The sequence below is a fragment of the Ascaphus truei genome, chromosome 7 (genome assembly GCF_040206685.1).
Source record: "Ascaphus truei isolate aAscTru1 chromosome 7, aAscTru1.hap1, whole genome shotgun sequence".
NCBI classification, from domain to species: Eukaryota; Metazoa; Chordata; class Amphibia; order Anura; family Ascaphidae; genus Ascaphus; species Ascaphus truei.
Genome location: NC_134489.1, coordinates 80,185,237 through 80,211,516, shown reverse-complemented (window position 1 = coordinate 80,211,516; position 26,280 = coordinate 80,185,237).

Genomic DNA, 26,280 nt, shown 5'->3' with positions numbered 1-26,280 from the left:
CCTCTATTTTATCAAAAAAACGAAGCTTATGCTTTGATTGACAGCTTTATCAAATTTGTAGGTTTGAACACAATGCAGCTGATACTGTACCTGGTCTACATCTGAATTTCTGTTTGATTTAATGAGTTTTCGCTGAAGCTAAAGTATTTGGGGGTCTGAACGTTTGCAGACAAACAGGAACAGATGCTGGCTGGGATTCCTCAAGCCCTAATGTGGGGTGTTGTATCCCAATCTGGTGGTAACTGCCATTCAAGTCAATGGCAGTTAAAGCCGGATCAGGGATTTTCTTGCATTTTTCTGCCAAAAATCTGTTTTGCAGTGTAAAATCTGTAAACAGATTTGGTCGGTTTTAATCTATACGGATTCATCAATATATGTCATTGGATACCATCCATTGACGGGTTTATAGTATTCAGTCAGCGGATTCAGCCACTCATTGGCGGATTCTTAAAAATCCACCAATGGATTTCAAAATCCGCGGACTGTGTTGCCAATAATAATAAAAAAATCTGCAAAACGTTAATTGCTCTTTTTGAGGTTGTTCCACTGAAATCCACGGGCCAAAGGAATTGGCCGATCTCTAGGTGTAACACCCCGCATCATGGCCTGATGAATCCCAGCCTTTATTAGATACTCAAAAGTAAGAATGAAGAAATCTGACTAATAGAGATGTACAACATTTTCATTGCAGTTTGGTAACCAGGTCGAAATCCCCCAAAATATTGTGAACATTTTCATGAAAACAGCAAAGTTCTGGCAGCTTTAAAAAATCAATGAACAATGTCACATGACCCTTTATATACTGCCACTTTTGTGAAATTTCGGCGAAAAGAGGCGAAATTCTGGTGAAATTAAATGTTGCAGTTATCTGGAGAAATGTTGCAGTAATCGGGTGAAAAAGTTTGTGCAAATTTCTGAGGAATGTGAATTTACGTAAAAAATATTCACGGAAAAATAACATTTAAGAGAAATGAAGACATCCGCACATCTCTACTGGCCAAACAACTACATTTGTAAGTGGGAGGAAATAATTGGGAAACTATCAATAACAACTCAGAAATAAATAAATGCATGATTTACCGTTTATGCAGCACATAAAACCTAATACAATGAAGGTAGATTAGCAATTTTGATTATCTTGAATAATTAAATTATGTAACACAACAAGTTAACTCAAGGTTAACAGAAAGAACCCAGTGAGCTGCACTCAAAGTATTGTTAAACAGCTAAATTAGCCTGGGAAACCGATTGTCCCACTAGGTGGGGTATAACACCCCTGCCCAATGACACAATAGAGTGAGTATAATCTCACAAAACAAAAATAAATAAATTTTATTAATTACATCAGCTAAAAACTTTGCTAGTAGAAGGACATATGCCTGGTTCTGACACGAATCACCCCACGAATCACCCCATAGGGGATTTTTAACACCTTTGTTTTGTGTTATGTATAGATTTTTAATGTCGTCGCTGATGTAATTAATAAAATTTATTTATTTTTGTTTTGTGAGATTATACTCACTCTAGTGTATCGTTGGGCAGGGGTATTAGTGGGACAATTTGTATCCCAGGCTAATTTAGCTGTTTAACAATACTTTGAGTGCAGCTCACTGGGTTCTTTCTGTTAACCTTGAGTTAACTTGTTGTGTTATGTACTGTATGCTCATAACCCAGTGCACCTTAGTTTTCATCACTTATCTGTATTAGGTTGAGCGTTGAGTCAATTCTCTAGTTGTTTTCACATAATTAAATTATGAACAGAGAATAAAACTGTTCCAGCTAAATGCAAAAAGTGAAAATCTGAGTGGAATAGAAAACAGTGAATTGTTGGTAAAGAAAGGAAATCATAATTGAGTTTGTAGGTAACATTAAAACAACCTACGTTTAACGTCTTCTGCATTTCAGCACTGGTAGAATCTCTGCTGCTTGCATTCACCACTATCTACTACTTTTTTATTCGATTTTGAAAAAGATATATAAGATGGAAAACGGTTTCCTCTGTTTAGTTGCAAACCAACAAAAATACTAACATCCACTTCTTATTGTAAGACTATATATTTTGTTTTTTGACATTCCCAAATCACTGTGAAATATTGCAGTTATTTTGTGTCACAATTTGAATTAAAAATAGAAAAACTAAATCCATGCATTAAAAATGAATTAACTGCGTGATTATTAATTGTGCACTTTCCAATCCCTTTGTGCTATATTGCATGTTTCTGGAATCTCATTTGAATCCTTTGTCTAAGTAATGTGTCAAGGGGGATACCAGCATGAATGTCTGAGTTATTTTAAAAAGCAGGATAGTCCTTGAAGATTAGAATACCAATGAGAGGGGTTAAGAAGGTTCTACTGTAGTTGGAGGCCAGCTCTCAGTCTGAAAGGTACCTGAGAAAAACGACCTCTGTGGGCTAATTTTCAGAATCCCACTGTAATGTGGGCTCATGTCAATCATCAGAACAGACAGCTTCATTCTGTGATATAAACTAGTTATACATTCAAGAGCTGCGAGACGATCTTCATTAAAAAGGGGCTTAACATGAAAATAGTATAGTTGTTTTATTATTATACTTCAAAACCAGTATTTTGTTTTATGTGTTCTCGGAAAGGAAGTTGTTCTTTGCTGTAATTTTCCAAAGTGCTTTAGCAGAAACAAATCAGAAGGAAGTTGTTTTTCTCCTATTAAATGCATTACAACTATACGTGTCTTTTAAATATATTCATGGCTTTGAATAACAAGAAGAACCTTTCAGAGGTAATGTGGAAACATTTTAAGCTTTTTATAAAACAGATTGGCTGAGATGACTTTGTCAAATGCCTACTGACTATCAGTGAAAGTGCCTTACATTTTTAATGTCATTTTGTGAGGGAGACATTACTGATCAATGAAAGTATGTCTCTGATATACTGTATGTAGATTGAATTGTAAGACCCCTTAAAAAGAGTGACTTGTATATATTTACTTGTCTAAACATTATTGCACTTGATTGAAATTAATTATTGAGCTTTACAGAATCAGGCAAAGCTTCTATTGCAGTTTGCCGAACAACACACCAACAAATGTTGGGAAGAAAATGGTTGCATTTTGATATTTGAATCTCAAATACTTTTTTTAAAAATCACACAATAAAAAAGAAAGCTTACATTTCCGAAACTGTTATATACAGTACAGTAGTTAAAGTGAGCGCTCAAAAAGAAATCAAAGAAGGCCATTTTAGTTATTGCATTCTCTGTGAGAATTGTTTATACTGTATCTCTCGCTCTCTCTCTGTTATATATAACAGAGAGAGAGAGAGAGAGCGAGAGATACAGTATAAACAATTCTCACAGAGAATGCAATAACTAAAATGGCCTTCTTTGATTTCTTTTTGAGCGCTCACTTTAACTACTGTACTGTATATAACAGTTTCGGAAATGTAAGCTTTCTTTTTTATTGTGTGATTTTTAAAAAAAGTATTTGAGATTCAAATATCAAAATGCAACCCTTTTCTTCCCAACATATATATATATAAAATCATTGATGTAGTCAATAAAGTAATGGAGAATATGGGTGAATTAGAGAGGAACAATTAAACTAAAAATGGAAGAGAAAAAAAACAATCATTTGTAATGCCATTTAAAACACAGTATAGCAAGACTGAATTGGCGATTAAAAGGGTTCTTTATAAAGATTGGGGCATCCTTAGAGGTGGCCCAATTTCAACAGGCCATCCTCAAGAAGTCTACATGAAAGCTACTACATTGAAGCAGACTCTCTATCTCCTATTTGGTTTAGAAAAAACGGTAGCACTGAGAATATGAAGAATTGGATACTTCAAAACCACAAGGTTTTATTAAATGTCATAAACATAAAGCCTTCAAAAGGGAAGCGAACAGTACAATTTAAATCAAATGTAACAGGAGAATAATTTGATTAATTGTAAAACAGTCTATCTTCCTAAATGCCCCGGCAGACTACAATACATAGGGTGGACAAAGATACAATGACATAAACGCATCAGAGTCAGCAAACAGGAGGCAGGCACACAGACTTAATCACAAATTCTTTAATGTGCCATAAGAATTTGTGATTAAGTCCGTGTGCCTGCCTCGTGTTGGCTGACTAGCTACTTCTGGGACCCGTGGATTTACCTGGACACACTGCACCAGCGGCTAAGTACCGCCGCCCCCCCCTTACTTTTTTATTGAGTGCATGCATTATTCCTCTGCATCATAAACGCATCAGAGAACATCTAACTAATTTTGGGAAAGGTTTAAAAACCCATGCGGGCCTATTCTGGTAGCTTCGATTTTATCACTGTAACATCGACCATGTTGGCATGTTCCTACCATATGTTATATAATAAGTGTAAAAACAGTATTCAATAAGATTTATCGCTTGATACAAATATGACATAACACGCAAGTTTGTAGTTGCTTCACAAGCAAAATTACCAAAACTTGCGCTTTCCCTCCAGAGCCTTAAATAGGTGACATTAGTGATAACCTAATAGGTATCTCCAGTTGTATATCTGCCCCCTCAAACCTACTCCAAATAAATTAGGGAGAGATGTCTGTGCTGAAAATGAGCATACCTAAGGTATCATGGGAGATAAACTAATGTCTATACAAGCTATGAGTCAAACATCTTAAATTATATTCTTAAGGCTAATCAGTTTAAATATGTTCTGATGAAGTTTTAGATGTGTGACTTATTTAAATATACTTTGTATAAAAATTAGAATGTCTTCCATGATACCTCAGGTATGCACATTTTCAGCACATACATCTCTCCCTAATTTATTTGGAGGGAGGTTTGAGGAAAATTGGACACATTCTTGACACAAAAAATGAAAAAAACTTTTTTTTTTTTTACCTATGTAGCCCCTTTTCCCCTTCACTAAAGGAAGTAATGGTGCTGCCATTACCTGCTTGGCTAACAGAAGGCCTGAGCTTCCACCACTGGGAGCCTGGGGTGTGCTCTCGATCTCCTCTGTGCAGTGCCTCCACCAGCGATAAATCCCAGCGTAGCGGGATACACCCCTCACAGGAACCAATAACAATAGTACACACACACAGGATATACTGTATATGAACTGGTATACTACACATAGGATACAGCAACATGTACCACACAGTATAACATACACACAATACAGTAAAACAGGGTGAGTGTCCCCAAAGTACACAGGGTGCGGAGCACCAATACCCCTGATGTCCTTTCCCCAATGTCAGTCCCAACCCACAGTGTAGGGAGTAGCGCTATCCCTGCGGACCGTCGCTTCAGAACCCGGGTACCGCTGAATAACACAAAGGATCCGTCTGATACACCAATGTTGGTCGGTCCGGTTCGTCCACGAAGGCGTCCGCCTCTGCGTGGGGTGAACTCCTGCTGGAGGGTCTCCCCGTAAGTGTCTCTTAGTTCAGTGGTGGTCTGGTCCCAGACCATAGGCCGCAAGTCACCCCGTGCGGTGTCTTGTCACTGGTGCCTAACACTGATAAGGCTACGGTGGAAATGTCCCTATCTGGAGGCCTTTCCCTGTAGCAGCCACAAACTAACAATGGTCAGGGCCTAACTGGAACCTGTGGGGCAACTCTAGGCCTAGTCCAGGAAAGCACTGCTCCCTGGACACTACCTGCTGAGTCGCCGTCCTGCTCCCGACTGCGCACGAGACCCTAGCATGCCAAATGTATCTATCTTGCCTCAGGAGATCCAGGGAGCCCTATTCACTTTGCCGAGTCACATGATAAGCAGCCCCTGGGGCTGCTGGGATCTGTAGTTCCCATGCCGAGCTACTCTAAGATGGCCGCTGCCACTCACTGTCACTGCGCATGCGCTGACAATCTAAGATGGCGGTCCCCTGCAGATGGGACGGCCGCAGAGCTACAGAGCACCGGAGTGCCCTCACTAAAAACCGCAACTCCACCTGGCAGCTGCCCACATGTGACCACAGTCCCGGCAACCGCGTGCCTCGGCAGAGCAGCCGTAGCCTCCCCCTTCCCCGCACCGAAGGTATGGGGGCTAGGGGGACTCGGCTACATCTAGTTTTACTATAGATCTTGCTTGCTTTCTTATGGAGTAGAGGTGTAGAGATTTTTCACTCAACTTTGCCACAATTTGCAGAGCAACATTTCCTGTTTAATTCAGACCCTAATATTGGGCATTTAAAGCAAGCAATATCCTACACGTGTGTTTTAAAAAATAAAAAAAAATCAGTTCTGTACTATGAGAAAATACTTGTAGCATTTTTTTAAAACAACTCTGGATGACATTTTTAATGTATTATAATGTAACAATCATTTTTTGTTTCAATAGCAACCATTTACCAAGTCATATCCCTTCCTCTTCTGAAACAGGCTCTGGCACACCCATTTTGGAGCCCTGCCCTTTCTCTAGCAGTGCACCAATTGTATCTAGTGACAGCTTGGTCACATGATCATTCCCACAGAACTTTGCATCTTTGGACCTCTTCTGCTGCACTGACAGCCATTTACTAAACCCCCGAGCCAAATCTTTGTGAATCGATCATAAGAGAATGTATTGATTGGCAACTTAGCTATATACTTATCATTGTGGGGATTGTAGTGATGTAAATGTTAAAGGGGGTGGGATTTAAATTTAAAAAATGGCAGCTTGGGTTGCTGTTTTAAGGGAGGAGGAAAGGAAACCTATTTAGTTATTTATATTCCACGTGGTGAGAAACCTGTGAACACACGAGACACCTGGTAATTGGTTAATTTAATTATGTAAATAGACATCTCCCAAGTGTGCAATTTATTGAATTTATCCAGAGGTATAGATGTACAGTAGCAGGACTCAAGGTCTCCGGCGCCGCGGCTGAAACAGCAAAAAGCTGTGGCTCTGGAGATAATGCTACCACAACATCACCACATGGGGTCATCCTACAGTAATAATCCTCCAGCAGACAAAGCCACTGTCATGGACGCAGCTTTCCCTAGTGTCGGAGACAATATCTCGTGCTACATCTGTAATACGACAGGAAATAAATGCTGCACACCAATATATAATAAAGAGATTGATACAGTTACCGGTGCTCCCATCGATGTACGATTGGCTGCGTCCAATCCACGGCATACAATGAAAATAGAAGATAGGGCACACGGATTTCAAAAATAGAAAATATTTATTATAGCATACACTGTGTATGCTATAATAAATAGTTTCTATTTTTGAAATCCGTGTGCCCTATCTTCTATTTTCATTGTGCTACATCTGTATACAGTTTAAGTAAACGAATCCTCTACAAAATATCACTTAGCACTCATGCTTTCGCTCTACTGTATTTCTCTCTCTCTAAAAAAAAATCCTCACAAAATATTTCCCATACATAGTTGGAAGTTGGGACACTTTTACACATCTCTATTAGGTAATAATTGTTCATATATACTATATCTATTGATCCATTTTAAATGAATACATATGGAATTTTCAAAGAAAATTACTTTTACCGCAATTTTAATTCTATTTCTTACTGTACATACAGTAGCGACATTGTTTATTGAAGCAAAAGCCACCGGCTCCATGCGGCTGGGAAGCGGGTAGCCGCGGCGCGTGGCGGCGCACTGTGACGTCACAGTAACATGCGCGCCCGGCTTCCCCGTCTTCCCCGGCTTCCACAGGCTTCCCCGACACCCCTGGAGATCAAATGAAGGTAAGCAAGGGTGCGGGGAAGCAGAGGGGCAGAGCAGGAGCCGGGTACGGGGTCGGGAAGGGAGGTAAATTGCGCGCGAAGTGGAGGGGGGGTGCGTGGGGGAAACGCGGCGGCGCGCGGTTGTTACTGGCGGCAGCTGGGGTAGATCTCGGCGTGCCGTCGTGATTTAGTGCAATAAACAATGTCGGTGCTGTATACAGGTATTGGGATTCCGTTTTTCAGTTTTAACCGGAAAGAAACGATAAAACACCACCGACCAATCATTGAGGGTTTTCAGTTAAAACCAATAAGGACCGGAAAGTGAAGAATGAAATTGAATTTAGTCAGCAATTAGTTTTATTGAGGGAGTTTTGTCACATATGAATATGGCTGTGTGGGCATGAGAAGTGGTAAGATTATCATTCAGTCAACGGGAGGAGGAGGAGATGGAGGAGTGAGCAACCAGGTACTGCAACCCCTGCCCCCAGGACGTGAACCCCTTGCCAAGCACACCGATCCCTCCATTACCACATCTAATGGCATCTATACTATTTCATGTGTGACTGGTAAAAAATAAAAAAAAGCTAAACATAGTATTATACTGTTTACAATTTTTTTTTATTGTTATATGTTATTTAAACACTAGGGAAAAAATATTTTATGCATATTGAAAAATAGTTTAAAATAAATTAAATATGCCACGCTCAGTAGCACTCCTTTTGACATAAATTAAAACCATACATGTTTTGTCAATTGGATGTAGCATTGGGCACTCCTGTCTTTTGTTGTACACATTTGCCACGCTCAGTAGCACTCCTTTTGACATAAATATATTGTGACATAGTCCAAAGATGTTAGGCAGCTTTCTGCCCCGTTTTAGGTCAGAAAGTGCAGGAATAGTTAAAAATGATCCATTCCACAGCTTCACATTTACTCAGGCTGGTGGATGGAAAATCCAGACCACAGTTTACAATATGTCTAGTTCTCCCTCACCTGCCCTCCTAATCACTAGCACAGGTATTTAGAGCAGAGAGGTTTGCTTTTCAGTCTCTCTTCTTAGAGCCTGGAGACAGGGGGTTTTGCTGCTCCCCTGCATCCTGTTCGGGGTGGACGGCCCCTTCAAGTATCACAGTACCGGAGGATTTGCCTGGACACTTGGGACCGAGTTCCCACCACGAACAGATAAGACAAACACATGTTTATTGCCGTATCTAAAAGACTATATGCTTTATCTAGTGACCCTAAATGAGAGGACATTGTTTTATGCTGGGGAACCAGGTTAGTTGGCCCAGCAGCAGTTAGAGAGGCTGATTCTGCTGTGTTGTTAGATTCCTGACTGGGATAGGATTTCTTTATATGATTTGGTTTTTATATCTTAAAAGTGACAGTGTGTGAAATGTTATAACGGTGATATGAGTAAACCTCTGAAGGTTCAAGTCTGAGTGCCTCCTGCCTACACCTGTTACAGCTGCAGTCCCTTACTGGGATGAAAATAAAGCAGGCAGAAGCCTGAGTTAAGCAACGTAATACTTTGCATGTTCCTGTTTTTTGTATAAATAACCCTAGAAGACTGTGTCGGGAAGAACCCAGATAGACGTCAGCGCTACAAAAGAGGGGCGTTTGTCACAATATATATATATATATGATGTGGTGGAGTTTGAGCAAACTGGGAATGTGTGTGTTCAATTAAATAAACACCAATTTTAGAAAAAAACAAACACTGAAAACCGGGATCCCTACTTATATATAGATCTATAAATATAATTTTATTTTGTTAATGTTTCTATCTTTATTACTATATATTTTGTGATTGTGTGTGCTATTTAAACACAAACATATATATATATATATATATATATATATATATATGTATACAGGCATACCCCGTTTTAAGTACACCCGTTTTACGTACACTCACAAGTACGTACATTTTTTTTAAATTGCACCTTACCCCCTGTGTACGTACACATGCTTCGCGAGTACGGACACCAGGGGGCAGCGTGCGCATGCTGCGGCGGTGTGCCCTCTCTTCCTCTCCCCGGCGCTTCCTTTACCCGGCTCCCCTAGCTCTTCAGTTCCCCAGCTTCCCCCTGGCTCTTCCTTTCCCCGGCTCATCCAATGCCTGGCTCTTACGAACACCCCCCACCTCCCCTGGCTCTTCAGATCACCCCCCTGGCTCTTCCGATCATCCCCCCACCCCCCCTGGCCCTTCTGATCAATCCCCCAAGCCCCTGGTCCTTCCGATCACTCCCCCCACCCCCCTGTCTTTTCAGATCACCCCCCACCCCCCCTGGCTCTTCCGATCACCCCCCCACCCCCCCTGGCTCTTCCGATCACCCCCCCACCCCCCTGGCTCTTCCGATCCCCCCCCCATCCCCCCCCAGGCTCTTCCGATCACCCCCCATCCCCCCCAGGCTCTTCCGATCACCCCCCACCCCCTCTGGCTCTTCCGATCACCCCCCCCACCCAGCCTGGCTCTTCCGATCACCCCCCCCCCCCCGAGCCCGCTCAGAGCCTCCGCTTACTGCCATGCTTCTGCCGCCCGCAACCTGCACGCTGCTTCAGGTAGGGGAAGAAAGGGAGGAGGGACATGGGGGGGGGTTGATGTGAGGGACATGGGGGGGTGATGTGAGGGACATGCAGGGAGGGGGGTGATGTGAGGGACATGCAGGGGGGAATGATGTGAGGGACATGGGGGGGGTTGATGTGAGGGACATGGGGGGGGGTTGATGTGAGGGACATGGGGGGGTGATGTGAGGGACATGCAGGGAGGGGGGTGATGTGAGGGACATGCAGGGGGGGGGTGATGTGAGGGACATGCAGGGGGGGTGATGTGAGGGACATGCAGGGGGGGTGATGTGAGGGACATGCAGGGGGGGTGATGTGAGGGACATGCAGGGGGGGTGATGTGAGGGGCATGCAGGGGTGGGGATGATGTGAGGGACATGCAGGGGGGGGTGATGATGTGAGGGACATGCAGGGGGGGGATGATGTGAGGGACATGCAGGGGGGGATGATGTGAGGGACATGCAGGGGGATGATGTGAGGGGCATGCAGGGGTGGGGATGATGTGAGGGACATGCAGGGGGGGTGATGATGTGAGGGACATGCAGGGGGGGAGGATGTGAGGGACATGCAGGGGGGGATGATGTGAGGGACATGCAGGGGGGATGATGTGAGGGACATGCAGGGGTGGGGATGATGTGAGGGACATGCAGGGGGGGGGGTGTGAGGGACATGCAGGGGGGGCTATGTGAGGGACATGCAGGGGGGATGATGTGAGGGACATGCAGGGGGGGAGGATGATGTGAGGGACATGCAGGGGGGGTGATGATGTGAGGGACATGCAGGGGGGGTATGATGTGAGGGACATGCAGGGGGGGGGTATGATGTGAGGGACATGCAGGGGGGGATGATGTGAAGGACATGCAGGGGGGGGATGATGTGAGGGACATGCAGGGGGGGATGATGTGAGGGACATGCAGGGGGGTGATGTGAGGGGCATGCAGGGGTGGGGATGATGTGAGGGACATGCAGGGGGGGTGATGATGTGAGGGACATGCAGGGGGGGGAGGATGTGAGGGACATGCAGGGGGGGATGATGTGAGGGACATGCAGGGGGGGATGATGTGAGGGACATGCAGGGGTGGGGATGATGTGAGGGACATGCAGGGGGGGGGGATGTGAGGGACATGCAGGGGGGGCTATGTGAGGGACATGCAGGGGGGGATGATGTGAGGGACATGCAGGGGGGGAGGATGATGTGAGGGACATGCAGGGGGGGTGATGATGTGAGGGACATGCAGGGGGGGTATGATGTGAGGGACATGCAGGGGGGGGTATGATATGAGGGACATGCAGGGGGGGGATGATGTGAAGGACATGCAGGGGGGGGGATGATGTGAGGGACATGCAGGGAGGGATGATGTGAGGGACATGCAGAGGGGGGATGATGTGAGGGACATGCAGGGGGGGATGATGTGAGGGACATGCACGGGGGGGATGATGTGAGGGACATGCAGGGGGGGTGATGTGAGGGACATGCAGTGGGGGTGATATATGGGAGATGCAGGGTGGTGATATGAGGGATGTTGGAGGAGATGTGATGATTTTACCCGTGCGGCCCGATTTTTGTATTGGGGGGGGGAATCTTTTAAAAATGTATTGAGGCGGTGTTTTTTTTAAAAAAAATGTATTGAGGCGGTGGGGGTCTTTTTAAAATGTATTGGCAGGATCGGGTATTTTTATTATGTATTGCGGGGTGGGATTACATGTATTTAGAGGGGTGGGGGTTTTTGGTATGTATTTTGTGGGGGGGATTGAGTGAGTGGGGTAATTTACATAATTTTTACATAATTTTCCGTTCATCCATTTTGCATCTGCCAGCACTAGTAAGAAAAAAATCAGCTGACATTAAAGATTTTCTTTCTATAAAGCTTACTATATTTATTTTGGTTACAAATGTGTTATTTACATCAGTTATGCACGTATATGACGATTGCCGTACAGTACATGCATCGTAAAGTGGAAAAAAAGTAGTGCTTCACTTTAAGTACATTTTCACTTTACATACATGCTCCGGTCCCATTGCGTATGTTAAAGCGGGGTATGCCTACATATATATATATATATATATATATATATATATATATATATATATATATATATATATATATATATATATATATATATATATATTAATGACAAATTATTAGTATGGTTTGTGCTTTTCTCATACAATTTTTCTATTAATTTCTTTGAGATCTGCTCTTAGATAAATGATGCCATCATATTTTTAACATTAAACTAATGAGATTTCTAACATCTTAAGTAACACACATTCCCAGCAAGCTCAAACTCCCACACCCACCACATGATTAATATATATTTATGTCAACCAGAGAGCTACTGAGCGTGGCAATGGTATACAACAAGAGACAGGGGGTGTCCAATGCTACATCCAATTGACAAAACATATATGATGAAAAGTATAAAGTAAAATACTTCAATAATAATAATATTAAATACTTGGGAGGTCATTTCACTTGCTGCAGGAACAAGACCTATAATGGTTCTTCCCCTCTTACAGAGGTAAAAGGAAGGGTTCACAATGTAGTGTAGTGTAGGACCTGCATTATTTTGGTTATACCTTGACGTTGGTATGCAGGCTTATGACGCCTTTGGCCAAAGGGTTAACTAAATAACCAAGTATTTAATATTATTATTATTGAAGTATTTTACTTTATACTTTTCATCATATATGTTTTGTCAATTGGATGTAGCATTGGGCACCCCCTGTCTCTTGTTGTAATATCTTAAGTAAAATGATAGTTCACCTGCTTACTAGAAGGATGATTGATAGTTATTACTGTAATTATTTCTCAGCACATTAAAATATATTACATTTCAAGTGATTCTCAGTTATATAGATATATATTGTTTTTTAGCAACTTTTGAAATCATTGGTTTGAATAAAAGTGTTTTTAACTACAATTAGGTACTGACCAAATAATCAGTAGTCCACCAAGAGAGATCTTACTAAGTGGATTACACCTGTGAATCATGTAGGGTAACCGAAAGCAGGATCGGCTACATACTTTCCAATACCCGAGTGGAGACAGACGGCGAGGAGCCTCCAGATGTATACAGATAGTCACTTGGTCGGCAGCACCTGATGGACAGGTATATTCTTGGTTCTCTTCAGAGGTCTTCTTTCAATGTGAATGTATCACCGTCTTTTGAGTGCAATTATTAATACCCTATTTCAACTCCTTCTAGTAAAAACATACTTCACCGTATTGGGATATTGGAGTATCCTGTTTTCCGTTATCTTTATACAGACATATTTATTAATGTAACCATTTGACTTGGTAGGCCATTCAATATGAAATGCTGGGTGACGTACAGGCAAAGATTGGAAAATGCAGGTGTGGAATGATTCTGGGCATACTGTACATTAATGGTGACATTCTAATCTGAAATTCATGACAATCAAAAATATGGGTCATTATTTTTGTTCTCTGCTTGTACAAAATGTCATTTGACAGAAACTCAAGGAAAGTCACATAAAACAGAAGGTTTTCTTATTACATATATTATATATGGGATGAGATAACATTTATGGGTTTAAATGTTCATTATATTGCTGGAAGATAAGGAGATCAAAACAGATTCAGGTTGGCTCAAAGCCTCCCCCATCTGGGAAGTCCTTTCAAAAGAGGTTAGCTTGTAGCAGAATATCTGGGAAGCAATGATATATATTCTAATCAGATATTTAACTTTGTAAAATGCATAAATGTTCTATCTGAAGCACTATTTACTTTCTGTACAAAATATTTTTCCTGTGTATGTCCTGTTGAACGCAATAGATGTGAGTGCATACAGCTGTAAGATGCAATTGTATTTCTCTGTTACCATTTTCATATTGTGAGCCTCCTAAAGACGGGCTGCTCAAACACATGTTGGGTGCTATGTACCGTATTAAGGCAATTTTGAGGCACAGAAAGGCTGCTTTGACTCATTACTGTACATGTCTAGGAACACAGTTGCATCAAACATTTTCTAACATCTGGTACAGATTTCTGGACACAGATTAAAGGGAAGACAAATTACACTAAAACTGCTTTGTTACATCTCATTATAATCTGTCCATCATGTAACTCCTACCTAACTATTCCTTTTCATACTCCCCAAATCACAAGAGCACATGGAGCACAAAGTGGAGCAAAGTGATTGATACATTGATGCGTGTGGGCTTACGCTGAAATTTGTGCTACAGAATTTTTGGTGCTTTGGCTTCAAAGTTGCCATGATATAGAGCACCCTTTCAATGTACAGGAGGTTCCCGGGTATACGGTGGGTTCCGTTCCAGACGCGTGAAAATCGCCGGAAAGCGGATACGGTGATTTTCAGTTCTGCACATGCGCAAACCGGCATTTTTGCCGTTCTGCGCACGTGCGACCTATGCTCTGCACGCGCAAACTATGGTATGCATGCGCAAGCTGCGATCTGCGCATGCGCGCCGGGCGCACCCGCCCGTTCTGCGCGTATGCGATTTAGGAACCAACATGGCAACCCCCTTCTCAGTCCCACCGTATCAGCGGATCGCCGAAAAGCGGGGCCCTGCTGTAGTACACTTCATCATTTTCTTTCTCTTTACTTTTTTTAAAGATAACAAGAGCAATGTATGTAGCAGAGCAAACCTTTTTTATGCAGCATAAAAGCCACCAACTGCATATTTTGGAAAGTCAAATTAGAAAAATAACGCAGTGGTAAAATATGCCATGTAATATAGTTACCATTTTACTTATTGGAATTAATAACTTATTCTGTCCTGATTTATAGACATGATTAAGTAACAGAGCCTAACAATCAATATTCTACATCTCTTTATTGGGAATGAATTGAAACAAAAAAATGCAAATATGATTGACATGGAAGTTAGTAGTGTCAGCATCAAGGTTTATATGATCAATTTTGGATCCATACACTTTAAAATATTATTTCACATTAATAAAGCTACAGTGTTGTTGCTATTTGAGTGAACAGAAAGCAGTTGTCTTTCCTCTCCTCACCTTTATTAAGATGATGAATGAAAGCACTGAGCACATTGGCAAATGCCAGAGCTCTTTTTTTAGACACTTAAAAATAGTTTTAACAGTTTATTGCCAATTTTGGGGTGTTCTCATAAAGATGTAATGGCTCGATAAATCAGCATCAAAAAGTTTTCGCATACATAAATTAAATTGACAGACGTTAACATTGTGTTTCAGTGGCTCTTAATAATCTGAAAAAAGCCTTTATGATTCCAATTTGAATTAACTGTACCATCAATAACATTGCAAGTGAAGTTATCCATGCCTCAGAGTATCCAAAGTTCAGAATGTGACTCAGAAACATAAGAAAGCATTCCTTTTGGCTACTTGGCCTGAATAAGGGATGTAAAGTGAGCTGCATTATAAAAATGCATGGTGTTTAAAATAATACATTGAAGACAGGTAAGTGACAAGGAAGAAAGTTTCACTAGAGTACTTACTATGTAACATTACCAACGACTCCTGGCACATCTCAAATTTGCACCCTTACTGTTCTCTTCTGCATTCTTTTTTTTTCTGTTCCTTTACTGTATCCCTTACGCCTCAAATACTGTATGTACCCACACCACTATTACAATGTCTACATTTTCCATAACCCAATCCCTTTTGCAGTGTACTGTAACTCTTTTTGCAGCTATAAATTGCATCTCCTTGCCTACCAACCCAAAAACTAACAAAAACTCATCTCCTACTAAATCTTCCTCCTTTTTCTTCTTATCCTGGTGTGTGTAGACATATTCCCAAATCCTGGACTAAACGATATGTCAACAACTTCCTCTGCATCTTGCACTGATGACCACTCCAATCTTATCTGCATTCATTGCATCCCCTTCTTCCCTTTTCCCTGCTCACTGTTGAATGCATGCTCTGTATTCAACAATCTAACTGATGTTTATTACCTTTCCTTTCCAACTCTTTCAAACTTCTGGCCATCACTCAGACTTGGCTAAAACCCATTGGTACTGCCTTACCTTGTCATCTTTCCTATGGTGGCCTCTTATTCAGTCAAAACCCCAGATCTGGGGACACACCAGATCTCTCTTCATTGCATTTTTCAAGTCATATATATTTTCCTATCCTTTTCCCTTCGTTTGCATTCTCTTCCTTTGAAGCACATGCTACTGTATTTGTCTCTTCTCCCCTGACTCTCTCCATGTTGTTGTCATACAGTATATCCCAGCTTTTCTGCCTTGTTGCTATGCTCTCTTCTGACTCCCTGTAATGAAAATGGAGTTTTGTTGTGTTTCTGATAGCCTAGGCATATAATGGGTTCACTTTTTGTCTCTTACAAAAATGCCATCTGTCTGAAAATAAGTTGCTTTTGCTGTGAACAGATGTTGCTGTAAGATGCTTTTTATGAGAAGCTCTAGTCTAGCTGGCCTCTCCCGTTTCCCTAGCTGGGCCCTTGGCTGTCTGACTGAATATGTTTCCTGAAAGGTTTGTTCAGCACACATGTTTAACAGACCTTCAACTGCGGCAGACCGATAGTGTGCTCAGCTCTGCACACAGTACAAACGTGATCAGAGAAATACAACGACCAGGCATTTTATCTCTGAAATTGTGGGGGTCCCCTGGTTGATATTGTGCGGTATCTTGATTTTTGTAAGATGCTGAATATATCGAAGCTGTGACCAATAAATTGTATTTGACTAACAGCTGGTGTTGGTATTATTCATTTGTGTACTCTTGGCTGAAATCGACAATCCGAATCAATCTCTTGAATATGTTTTTTCTTGTCAGAACACTCACCCTTTTTAATTCTTGGAGACTTTAACATTCCTCTTGACAACCCTGACTCCCAAGCTGTTTCTAAACTCCTCTCAGGAACCGGTTCCTTTGGCCTCTTCCATTGTAATGGCCACCTACTTGACATTAATATCTAATGTCTGCTTCCTCTATAACTTCTCCTGCACCCTGTATCTGATCTCTGACCAACACATCCTTTCTTTCTCCCTTGCTCTTCGTTTTACTACTCTTCTCAAACCCCCTACTTAACTTTCAGTAACCTAAGCACTATAGACACTTTTCAGATCTCAAAATCTTTACAACCCCCTTTCTTTCCTTCCCTCACTCTCACCTGCCCAGACTCAGCAGCCTCCCTATATAACAGCTCACTTTTATCTGCCCTTGACCAGGTTGCTCCTGACACAACTCTCTGCCATTTGTTCTATTTAGCCTCAACAGTGGCACACAAATGTTACATCCATAAGTGTTGTCACAGTGCTAAACATCAGGGGAGGACATTATGCTGCCAATGAAATGTTATACACTACACATTCATTCTCTCTTCATACAGTTACTCTCTCTTTCTAAGCACACATATTTCTGCTCTCCAATGTACTGTGTCCTCCAATCCTCCAAATGCTTGTTCCCCACTTTCAACTCCCTCCTCTGCACCCTCTCTCCACCTCCCACATTGCCTTCACAGCTCCAGAACTTGCTACAAATTTTAAATGCACAAACATTAAATTAAATGACATATCCCACTGTTTGCCCCCAGCTGACGAGGGGAGGACAGCAGACGCAGCAGGAGGAGTCCCATTCAACAGAATTATTTAACTGATGTGACATGTTTTAAGCATTTCAGATCGTGTGTGCACATGAATATTTTCTTTATTTTAATTTAACTAATTATGTGTTGCATCATAAAAGGTGTGTAATTTGCTCTTCTATTATTGCCATTTTTTGGCTTACTTAGGCCTCGGACATGGTAAAAAAAATACTGCGCTGAGCCGTGCTGACGCTCATGCTCTCCTGCTTAAGCAGGAGCCTTTTTGTGTCCTGGTATGAGCGTCAGCGAGCGCGCATGAGAGGCGGGTGGGAGACGGGGCGGGAGGCAAGGCTAGCGCGCCACGTCACGGCGCCGATATCACTGAGTGCCATTAGCTATTGCTGGTCACGTGACCGGCCCTCCGCTTCCCTCATCACAAAAACTAAAATCCGACTGTCGGGTGAAAGTCGGCACGCTTCAGCACGCCTGCGGAGGTGTGCGCAAGTCCCTGCTAAAGCCGCACTCATTTTGGCTGCAGGGGCTCACTGATGAGCGTGAGCGCTGCTCAGCGGCTAAGCACTGACCATGCCCGCGGCCTTAGTCATGATCAATGAGGGGTATGAACCTGTGCTCCACATTTCCATAATGTATTTACACTGTCTTTATATTTTGGATACACTGTAGTGTGCAGTAACTCTCTCGTATCTAACTAACTTTATATTAATAATATGTTTGGAACAAAACTAGAAAATTCTGCATACAAAACTAAGTAAATACATTTCCCTGACTGCCCAGCAGTCTGCCAAACACCACCATAAACACTATATTTTCTTGGTTTAACGACAAATCCAAATGACAAAATCACTTTGTTTTAATGATTTTGTACTGCACCGACACACTTTATTCGAGCAAATACCCAGTATGTACCTGGCAGATACCTGGAATGTGCCGCTCCTCACCTCAGACAAGCCCCGTTGCGTTTGTTTTCCCAGCCATGGTTCATGCCTGGCTGACGGGCGGCTGATCTGTTAAATGATAATGATTAGGATTTAATAGGCTGCAATGCTTCGCGTGTCTACCAAATGGCATAAATTCATGAATTGTAATGCAGTATATATATATATATATACTGTGCAGTATTGCAGTCAGCGGGAATAAAATGCTTCAATCCCTGCCTGGAAAATAACCCAATGCACTCGGGCAGAAAACAGTCACAAACCTCAATACACCCGGGTATACCCGAATTCGTGGGACTAGCCGAGCTCAAATAAAGTGTGTCGCCATTTGTATGTCTTCTTTAAACACAGTCAGCATTGGGAAACAAGCTGGGGGTGAAAGTTGTGATTTACGGTATGAAATCCCAGACGCTAAAGATTAATTTGATTTTCATATGTATGGAGAGCACTATTTCACAGTATAACTGATCTTTACAAATAAACATAATTGTACAGTAGTTTGGTAAATATAGAAAAAAATGAAAGTTGTAGTTTAACTTCCTTCAGGAATCATATGACTAGGGTCTCACATTTGTTTCCTTTTCTAATTTCATTTATGAAGGCCAATAGAGGGAATATCTGTATCCCTAGACCAACATATGTTGACTACCTTTATACTCAATGAGTGCAGAAAATTAGGGACCTGCTTGACCACCCACTAGGGATCTTTTCTGTCAATACATTCTCCTGTTGCTAACCAAAAATGGTTAACACTTACTCTGTTAGCCCAACACTCCTTTTAGCTCCGCCTACTTATCCAAACCTGTCAATGGCAACAACTTTCCAGAACATTCCATGTACCAAGCTTTCCCGCTCAATTAATAAATCCTTACTAAATCAGGTTATTCCTCAACGGCAATCATGATCCCTATTGCTCTTTATAAACAACAGAGGTAATCTAACAATTTGGATGACTAATTAATATAACACAGCAGGGGTCCCTGGCAGTCCCTTTCAGTTTGAATGGGACTGCCAGGGACACCACTGTTAATCCGATGGGCCATTAGTCTGTCTGCAAAAATGTCACTGAAATGTTGCAGCATTTACCCAGGATGTACAGTACCTGGGTCTTGTTGGTGATTGCCCCAGATTTGTTTTAGAATACTCGTCGGCACTACAGTACGCTTCCCTGTTTTGGGGGAAGGGGCTAGGCGTCAATCAGCTACTTTGAACCTATTTGACGTGCCTCTGTCCTTAGTTTTGGGACCTTGCTTCTTGCTTAGAGCAGTCACACAAATACGTCATTGTTATACCATTACAGAAACACAACCTTCTTGTAAAAAAATAATAATTACTATGGTAACTAGAAATGGAACAATGTGGGGAAAGTGAGTAAGTTATGAGAAATGGAGGATGCTTATTGAATTTATTTGATTATTTTCGTACTTCCCAAATTCTGACTTACTTTGTAATCTTTTTCTGACCTGCCAAATGCATTTGATTAAAACATTCAGACACAAAAATCAAGTCATGTACCTAATGCTTCTGTTTCTTTTTAGTTGTATAAGAGAAAGATAATTTGGCATCAGCTTATTCCTTTTATGAAAAGCGCCACTGCCACATGTCTAAGCATAATTCAATCTTAAACTGCAACCATAAATTACTCCTTGGCCATTTCATACAGGTAATGGGAAATAAAAGAGCTATTTGTGTAATATTGGTACATTTATCATATGTTTTAGCACCATTTATTGCTAAATGCAGAATGATGAAGAAATGGTCCTATTATAATGGAATAACTGTTATAAAAAAATCCTCAGAGACAGCATGAAAGCTTCTGTTAGATAAAACTATTTGTTCCTTTAGTTTAATACATATTTTAACAGCCGTAGGGAAAATAAACCCTTAAAACTAAATGGTCATGATTGCTATCCATTTTACAACTTTTTGTTAGTCATTCAAATAAATATGATTTTTATAAACTATTTCCAATGAAACGTTTAACAGTACATTGAGATATTTATAATATATAGTGGCTGAGAAAATAATTGTATGCATGGAAAAGTACCCAACAGAAACACGTTTAATTAAATACATTCATTGCAAACGTAAGAATATTTCATTAAAAGGCGTTTAAAACTAATTTTACACAATAGTGTTCTGTTTGCATAGAATTTGCCTAGCACATATTCATACAGGCGTCATAAGGATTCCTAAACCAGCAGTTTATTTTAGGTTTGTTATTCGTCAAGTTATTTCTATCCTGAACCAACATCAATTCTATAATTTGTTCATTAGTGCCCTTTCACAAGCAAAGTGCCCTCAATTTCACCATCTATTTTTCCTTTTCATGATAGGTCTTCTGACAGCGAGGTATACCGGCAAAACCATGATGATGGCATAAGGTTGAAGAAGACAGAAAGCCCTGAGGTGATTAAGGGCAGGTGCGGTATGACTACCTGCCGAGGGTTCCCTCTAAAAGGGTGTTAGGGGTTAATGGGGGTGTTAGATAGGATATGAGGTGCTGTGTTGTCTGAGGGGGGTGGCTTGTACGCTTATTGTCTCTTATCTTGTTCCGGATTCTCTTTTCAAACAACCGCATGGAAGAAGCCCCACCCTCCATCCCTGTATTTTGGGTTTACTTGGTTGGATCAATTGTCCAGATGTGGCAGTATTGTGCATGCTAATGTATCACTATTGGGCAGCATGGTGGAATGGTGTAATGTTTGTTGTGGGAACCTTGCCGGTTTTGCTCATTGGACATCTGAGGCTAATGCGGCAGGTATGGGAGTGACCTTCCAGTAATGTGTTTTGATCAGTGTTAATAGGCTCTTAGCAGAGGTAGCGATTTGGGGTTCAAGCCACGGGTATCCTGGGGGCTGTATTGTGTGTGGTGATTCAGAACAAACTGGTGGGTCCCCAGGGAAGTTATGTATTGGTTATCTTATTGTATTTAATAAATGCTACAGTATGACAATTTATATCCACATTATGGTATCAGTTTGTTTATTCAAGGTTGGGAAGATGGGACAAAACTGAGGCTGGGTAAGTCAAGCTAAAACACAGTCAACTTTGTTATGGTTCTGCTAAAAAAAAAAATAATAAAAAACATGCTTCATTTTCATGTTATCTATGCTTACATTTGTTTAATGAAACCTGTTACACTGTTGTAAATAAGTTGTTATGACCCAAGGGAAACTGCCCCCTTATGTCAACTTGGAATACAGAAAAAAATTATCTATGTCATTGCTAAATAAACATATTTCCCATAATATAAAACAAATAAGATAGCGCTCAAACCCTATAATGTTCTCCCAGGGGAAGCAGACATCATGTGATCTGCGAAAAGCATTGGGAGGAGTTAAACGGTAAGCAGGTATAGTACGAGGTGTCAAAGGAGATCCAGGAAGCCACCTGTGACACTACAGTGATATCACTGGAGTGATGGAGGGAGCAATCGGGGGAACTGGGAAGACACCAGTCTAAGGCTTGTTCTATAGTAGGCGCGGGCGATGAGAACGCGCGTGTGCGTGATGCACACTTTTTGTGTGTACAGTCCGTGCTGCCGGGAGCGACAGGTTTGCAGTGTGTGTGTATATGTGTGGGTATGTGTTTATATATGTGTGTGTGTATATATATGTGTGTGTGTGTGTGTGTGTGTATATATATGTACATGTAGATTGTGTGTTATTAATTTATTATATATTTTTTAAATAAAAAAAAGACACGTTGAGAATAAATTATTTATTAACATTGTACACACACACACACATACACATACACACATGACAGCTGTGGTAGCATCGCAAATACTTAGTTTTCTGAATATTCCCCGCTATCGCCCGGCTCCACGCTCACTGCGCGCGCGGCCCCAGCATACAATGGCTGGCTAACCACTGCCCCCACTATATTACGGGCCTTACATTGTTACCTGCATGGCCCTAGCTGGAGTCACCTGACTCATCTGAATGCAATTTTCCCTTTACTACTGTATATACGTGTAACCCATGTTCTCCCCCCCCAGACACAGATGCCATATCTAGGGTGTAGTGAGGGCTGGCTACATGTATGTTGGTGGTGCATACCTGCCGGTAACAGGAGGGCCTTAGTCTCCCACAGTGATGTCGGGGATACAGGACCAGGCTTCTGGGGTATATGCCTCCATCTTCTCCTTAGCAACGGTGCAGCGCCTCCATCCTCTATAACTTCCCAGAATGTGGGGTAGGACCCTTATAGAGAAATAACCCTGGTCCCAGGGTGAATGCTCCAGAACACACACACAGTCTGATGTAAAACCGCAATGTCTCTTTATTGTCTCTTATCACAGCATCAGCACACAGTAGCCGCAGTTCAGATACAGCAGCAAGTCCTGTGCAGCAGGCCTTCAAATGTATTGGTATTCCTCCTCTCCTTCCCTCCAGTAATGTCTCCAGACAGGATGGTCTGGATGGGGCCTCAATACCCCTGCCTCCACTTCCACCAGGGTTGGCCCTGTGGGTGAGGCTAGATCTCCTTCCCCTCATCCCCTGAGCAGGGTGAGGCCATTGGTCCACCTCTATATAGGTCTGTCCTTATCTCCTCTCAGTCCTACAACACTTCAGACCGCACACTCTCCTCAGCTCCCATCTGATGCTCCCAGACTGACCAGCTACCCGCGCAGCTGTCACAGGGTCATCTCTCCTTTCTCTGGTTCAGCAGACACACTGCTCTCCAGAGACTCCAAACTCTCACAGGCCTGACAGACAAGACTCAACTCCATGCAGAACTCACTCTCCAACAGACTGAACTCACACACACACACACACAGGGCAGCCTACTAAATAGACTCAGCCCGCCCCCTATGATATCAGCAGGACTTCCCCTCTGTCTAGCCTGCACAGAGCTCAGGGGCCTGCCTCCACCACAGAGGCGGGGCTTGGTGAGGGGGGGAAAACCCATGGTCACAACTGGCGCCTGCCCTTACCAGGGCTTACTCCAGTAGTAGAAGGAAAAGTAGCCCATTCTGTTTACAGGGGGCTACATACGTATCGGACCAAACAGGGAGGTTTATCCTGAGATGTGAGCACAGGCAACCTAGAAATGTATTACTGTATATGGACCACAGGCGTGCCTGGAGAATCTTTATTTTACTGGGACTTGTACTAACCAAAGACCACTTTAAAATCTTTCATTTATTTGTTAGTATATATCTCCCTATTTCTAACTTGTTCTACTAACCAACTACTGTATATGGGCTCATGGATTTTTAAATTTTTGCTATTTCCATAATACTATTAAAATAAATCAGAATCAAATTATGTTTAATAGATTGTATATTGTGATTGTAAACTAGAAGGTTCTTCCTAATCAATCAAGTTACAAAACATTTACAGTATATTTGAACCTGTATATAACGTGTTTGAGACTATAACATTGTCTGACAGTATGTCACTAGTTTTTGTCTGATTCCTTTGGAGATTTCAAGCAATACTGAACAATTTTATGAAATTAGAGATATGGTAACAACTAGAGGTACGTTTTAACACAGTGGTTTTCTGAGAGAGCTGGAAAAGTCACCTACATTGAATTACTTTAAATGTGGACATTTGTCATGTAAATATTCATAGTCCTAAAATATTAAAAGTCACTTTATTTTAGTTTGTCAATTAATAATTAGTGCATCTCACAAGTAACTTTTAAAACAGATTATCTCCGTTTGCGATTAAATAGAAACCGTTAAATGACCAGAATGTATTGTGTCATGTAAAACCATTTACCATTGGTGCATGTTACAAATACTGCACATTAGCTCTGGCTTTGGAGGTTGTTGTTGAAGTGCTGTCTCTGGTTTGCAGAGTAAGGCAAAACTACACAAGCAATGAAAGACTTTTCATTACAAGCCATAGAATTCTATTGTTTTTGTGCTATGTTAGCAGATCACTCAGTTGGATAAGTATTGCTTCTGAATGAATGTGGTTACATGGTGGGATTATTAACAATAGACCTATTTTAACTACTTGTAAGGAGGTTTTGTTTCCTATGTTTCACAGTTAAACAAGAGTTTACTAAAGCCAACTGACCACCTCAGCATTTTAAGGTTGCTTCATTCTACATTTGAAGTAGTTTAAGGCTTCAGAAAAGGGAAGGAAGAATCAAGTGAGAATCTAAAAATAGCATTCTTATTTCTTCTCTTAGAGATTGTATTTTGCCATAGCCATTTTGGCGCTCTGCGCATTTTTTTTGGTGCCTCCCCCCCTCGCTAGGGTGCCCCTCTCTTTTTTCTTAAACAGTCATTATAACCAACGCGTACACTTTTTCTTGTGTTTTTCTTATTAAAAATATGTAATTGTCTCTTGTATCTCTCCCTCCCTCTCCCCATCCCTTCTCTCTCTTACTCAATCCTCTCTCCCTGTCTCTGTCCCTTCTCTCTCTCACTCTCTTCCCCATCCCTTCTCTCTCCCTCTCCCCCCAATCCCTTCTCTCGCCCCTTCCCTCCCCTCTCCCCCCCTCTCTCTCTGCCTCGTCCCCCACTGGTGCATGCCTCCTACTCCTCCGCTGTTGCACGCTTGCCCCTGCTGGGAGTAGGACACATCACGCAGCAGCGGAGAAGGAGGAGCAGATGGTAGATCGATAGTCGCGGTCCTTCAACGTGCCCCCAATTGTTCTAATTTGGAGTAAAGTACATTGATACATTTATGCTAAAGTGAAAAATGAAAATGATGCTCTTCGCATCAATTTTGCTGTGCCATGATGTCTAAACCCCAGAGTAAAGCATGTAAAATGGAAAGTGAAATTAGTAACAGTCTAGAAAAATACTTGTAGTTCTTCTGCATCCTAAAGAAAAACAATACAGACCAGCGCCTTAAAGTCCCAATGTGAGATAAAAGTTCAATGGATGATTGGAAATGTCCAATGGGTGTTTATCTGATCCAGTGGACAGCAGGTGCCTCAACAGCAGGATGATTTATACATGCAGGGGAGACAAGAGAGAAAGATCATAGTGTAATACTGTGAGGTTAATACAAAAAACACATAGACATAGACAAACATACACAGATAACACTGAACAATAGGCTGACTAATATAAGGAGGAATATTTAATGAACAATAAAAATGCAGGTAACTGGTGATGAGCAGGATTAGGATCCGGTGTTTTAAAACCGGAATCCTACTTACAGCAAGTCCCTAGAACACGAGCAGATAAGAGGGTATAGGTGTCCGGCGGGTAGTGTTGGTAGACACGCGCCGCGTGTAGGTGCCTGGGGGAGCTCTCTCAGCCGCGGCCGATGATGGCGATGCTTCCCTTCACTCCACGTGACTCTCCTTCACTGGCGTCCGGAAGTGCGTCACAGCAGGCGGGACTACACACCCGGTACTTCTGCCGATAATGCAGCTTGTATGCTGCGGCTCCAGGGGCTGCTGAAAAGGTCTGCTCCTCTGCCAAGTGATACTGCTAAATGATTCTGGCCCAACGCGTTTCGTGCGCATGCGCACTTCTTCAGGGGTACCTAGCAATACATTCAACAGCTACAGTATAATCCTTCTTGATGACTAAATGAATCAATAAGGATGTGCAGATCTTTTGTTTTTCCCTCATTAATTCCTTTCGACCTAATTTTCTTAATTGATGTTTCTATTCAAATCATGCA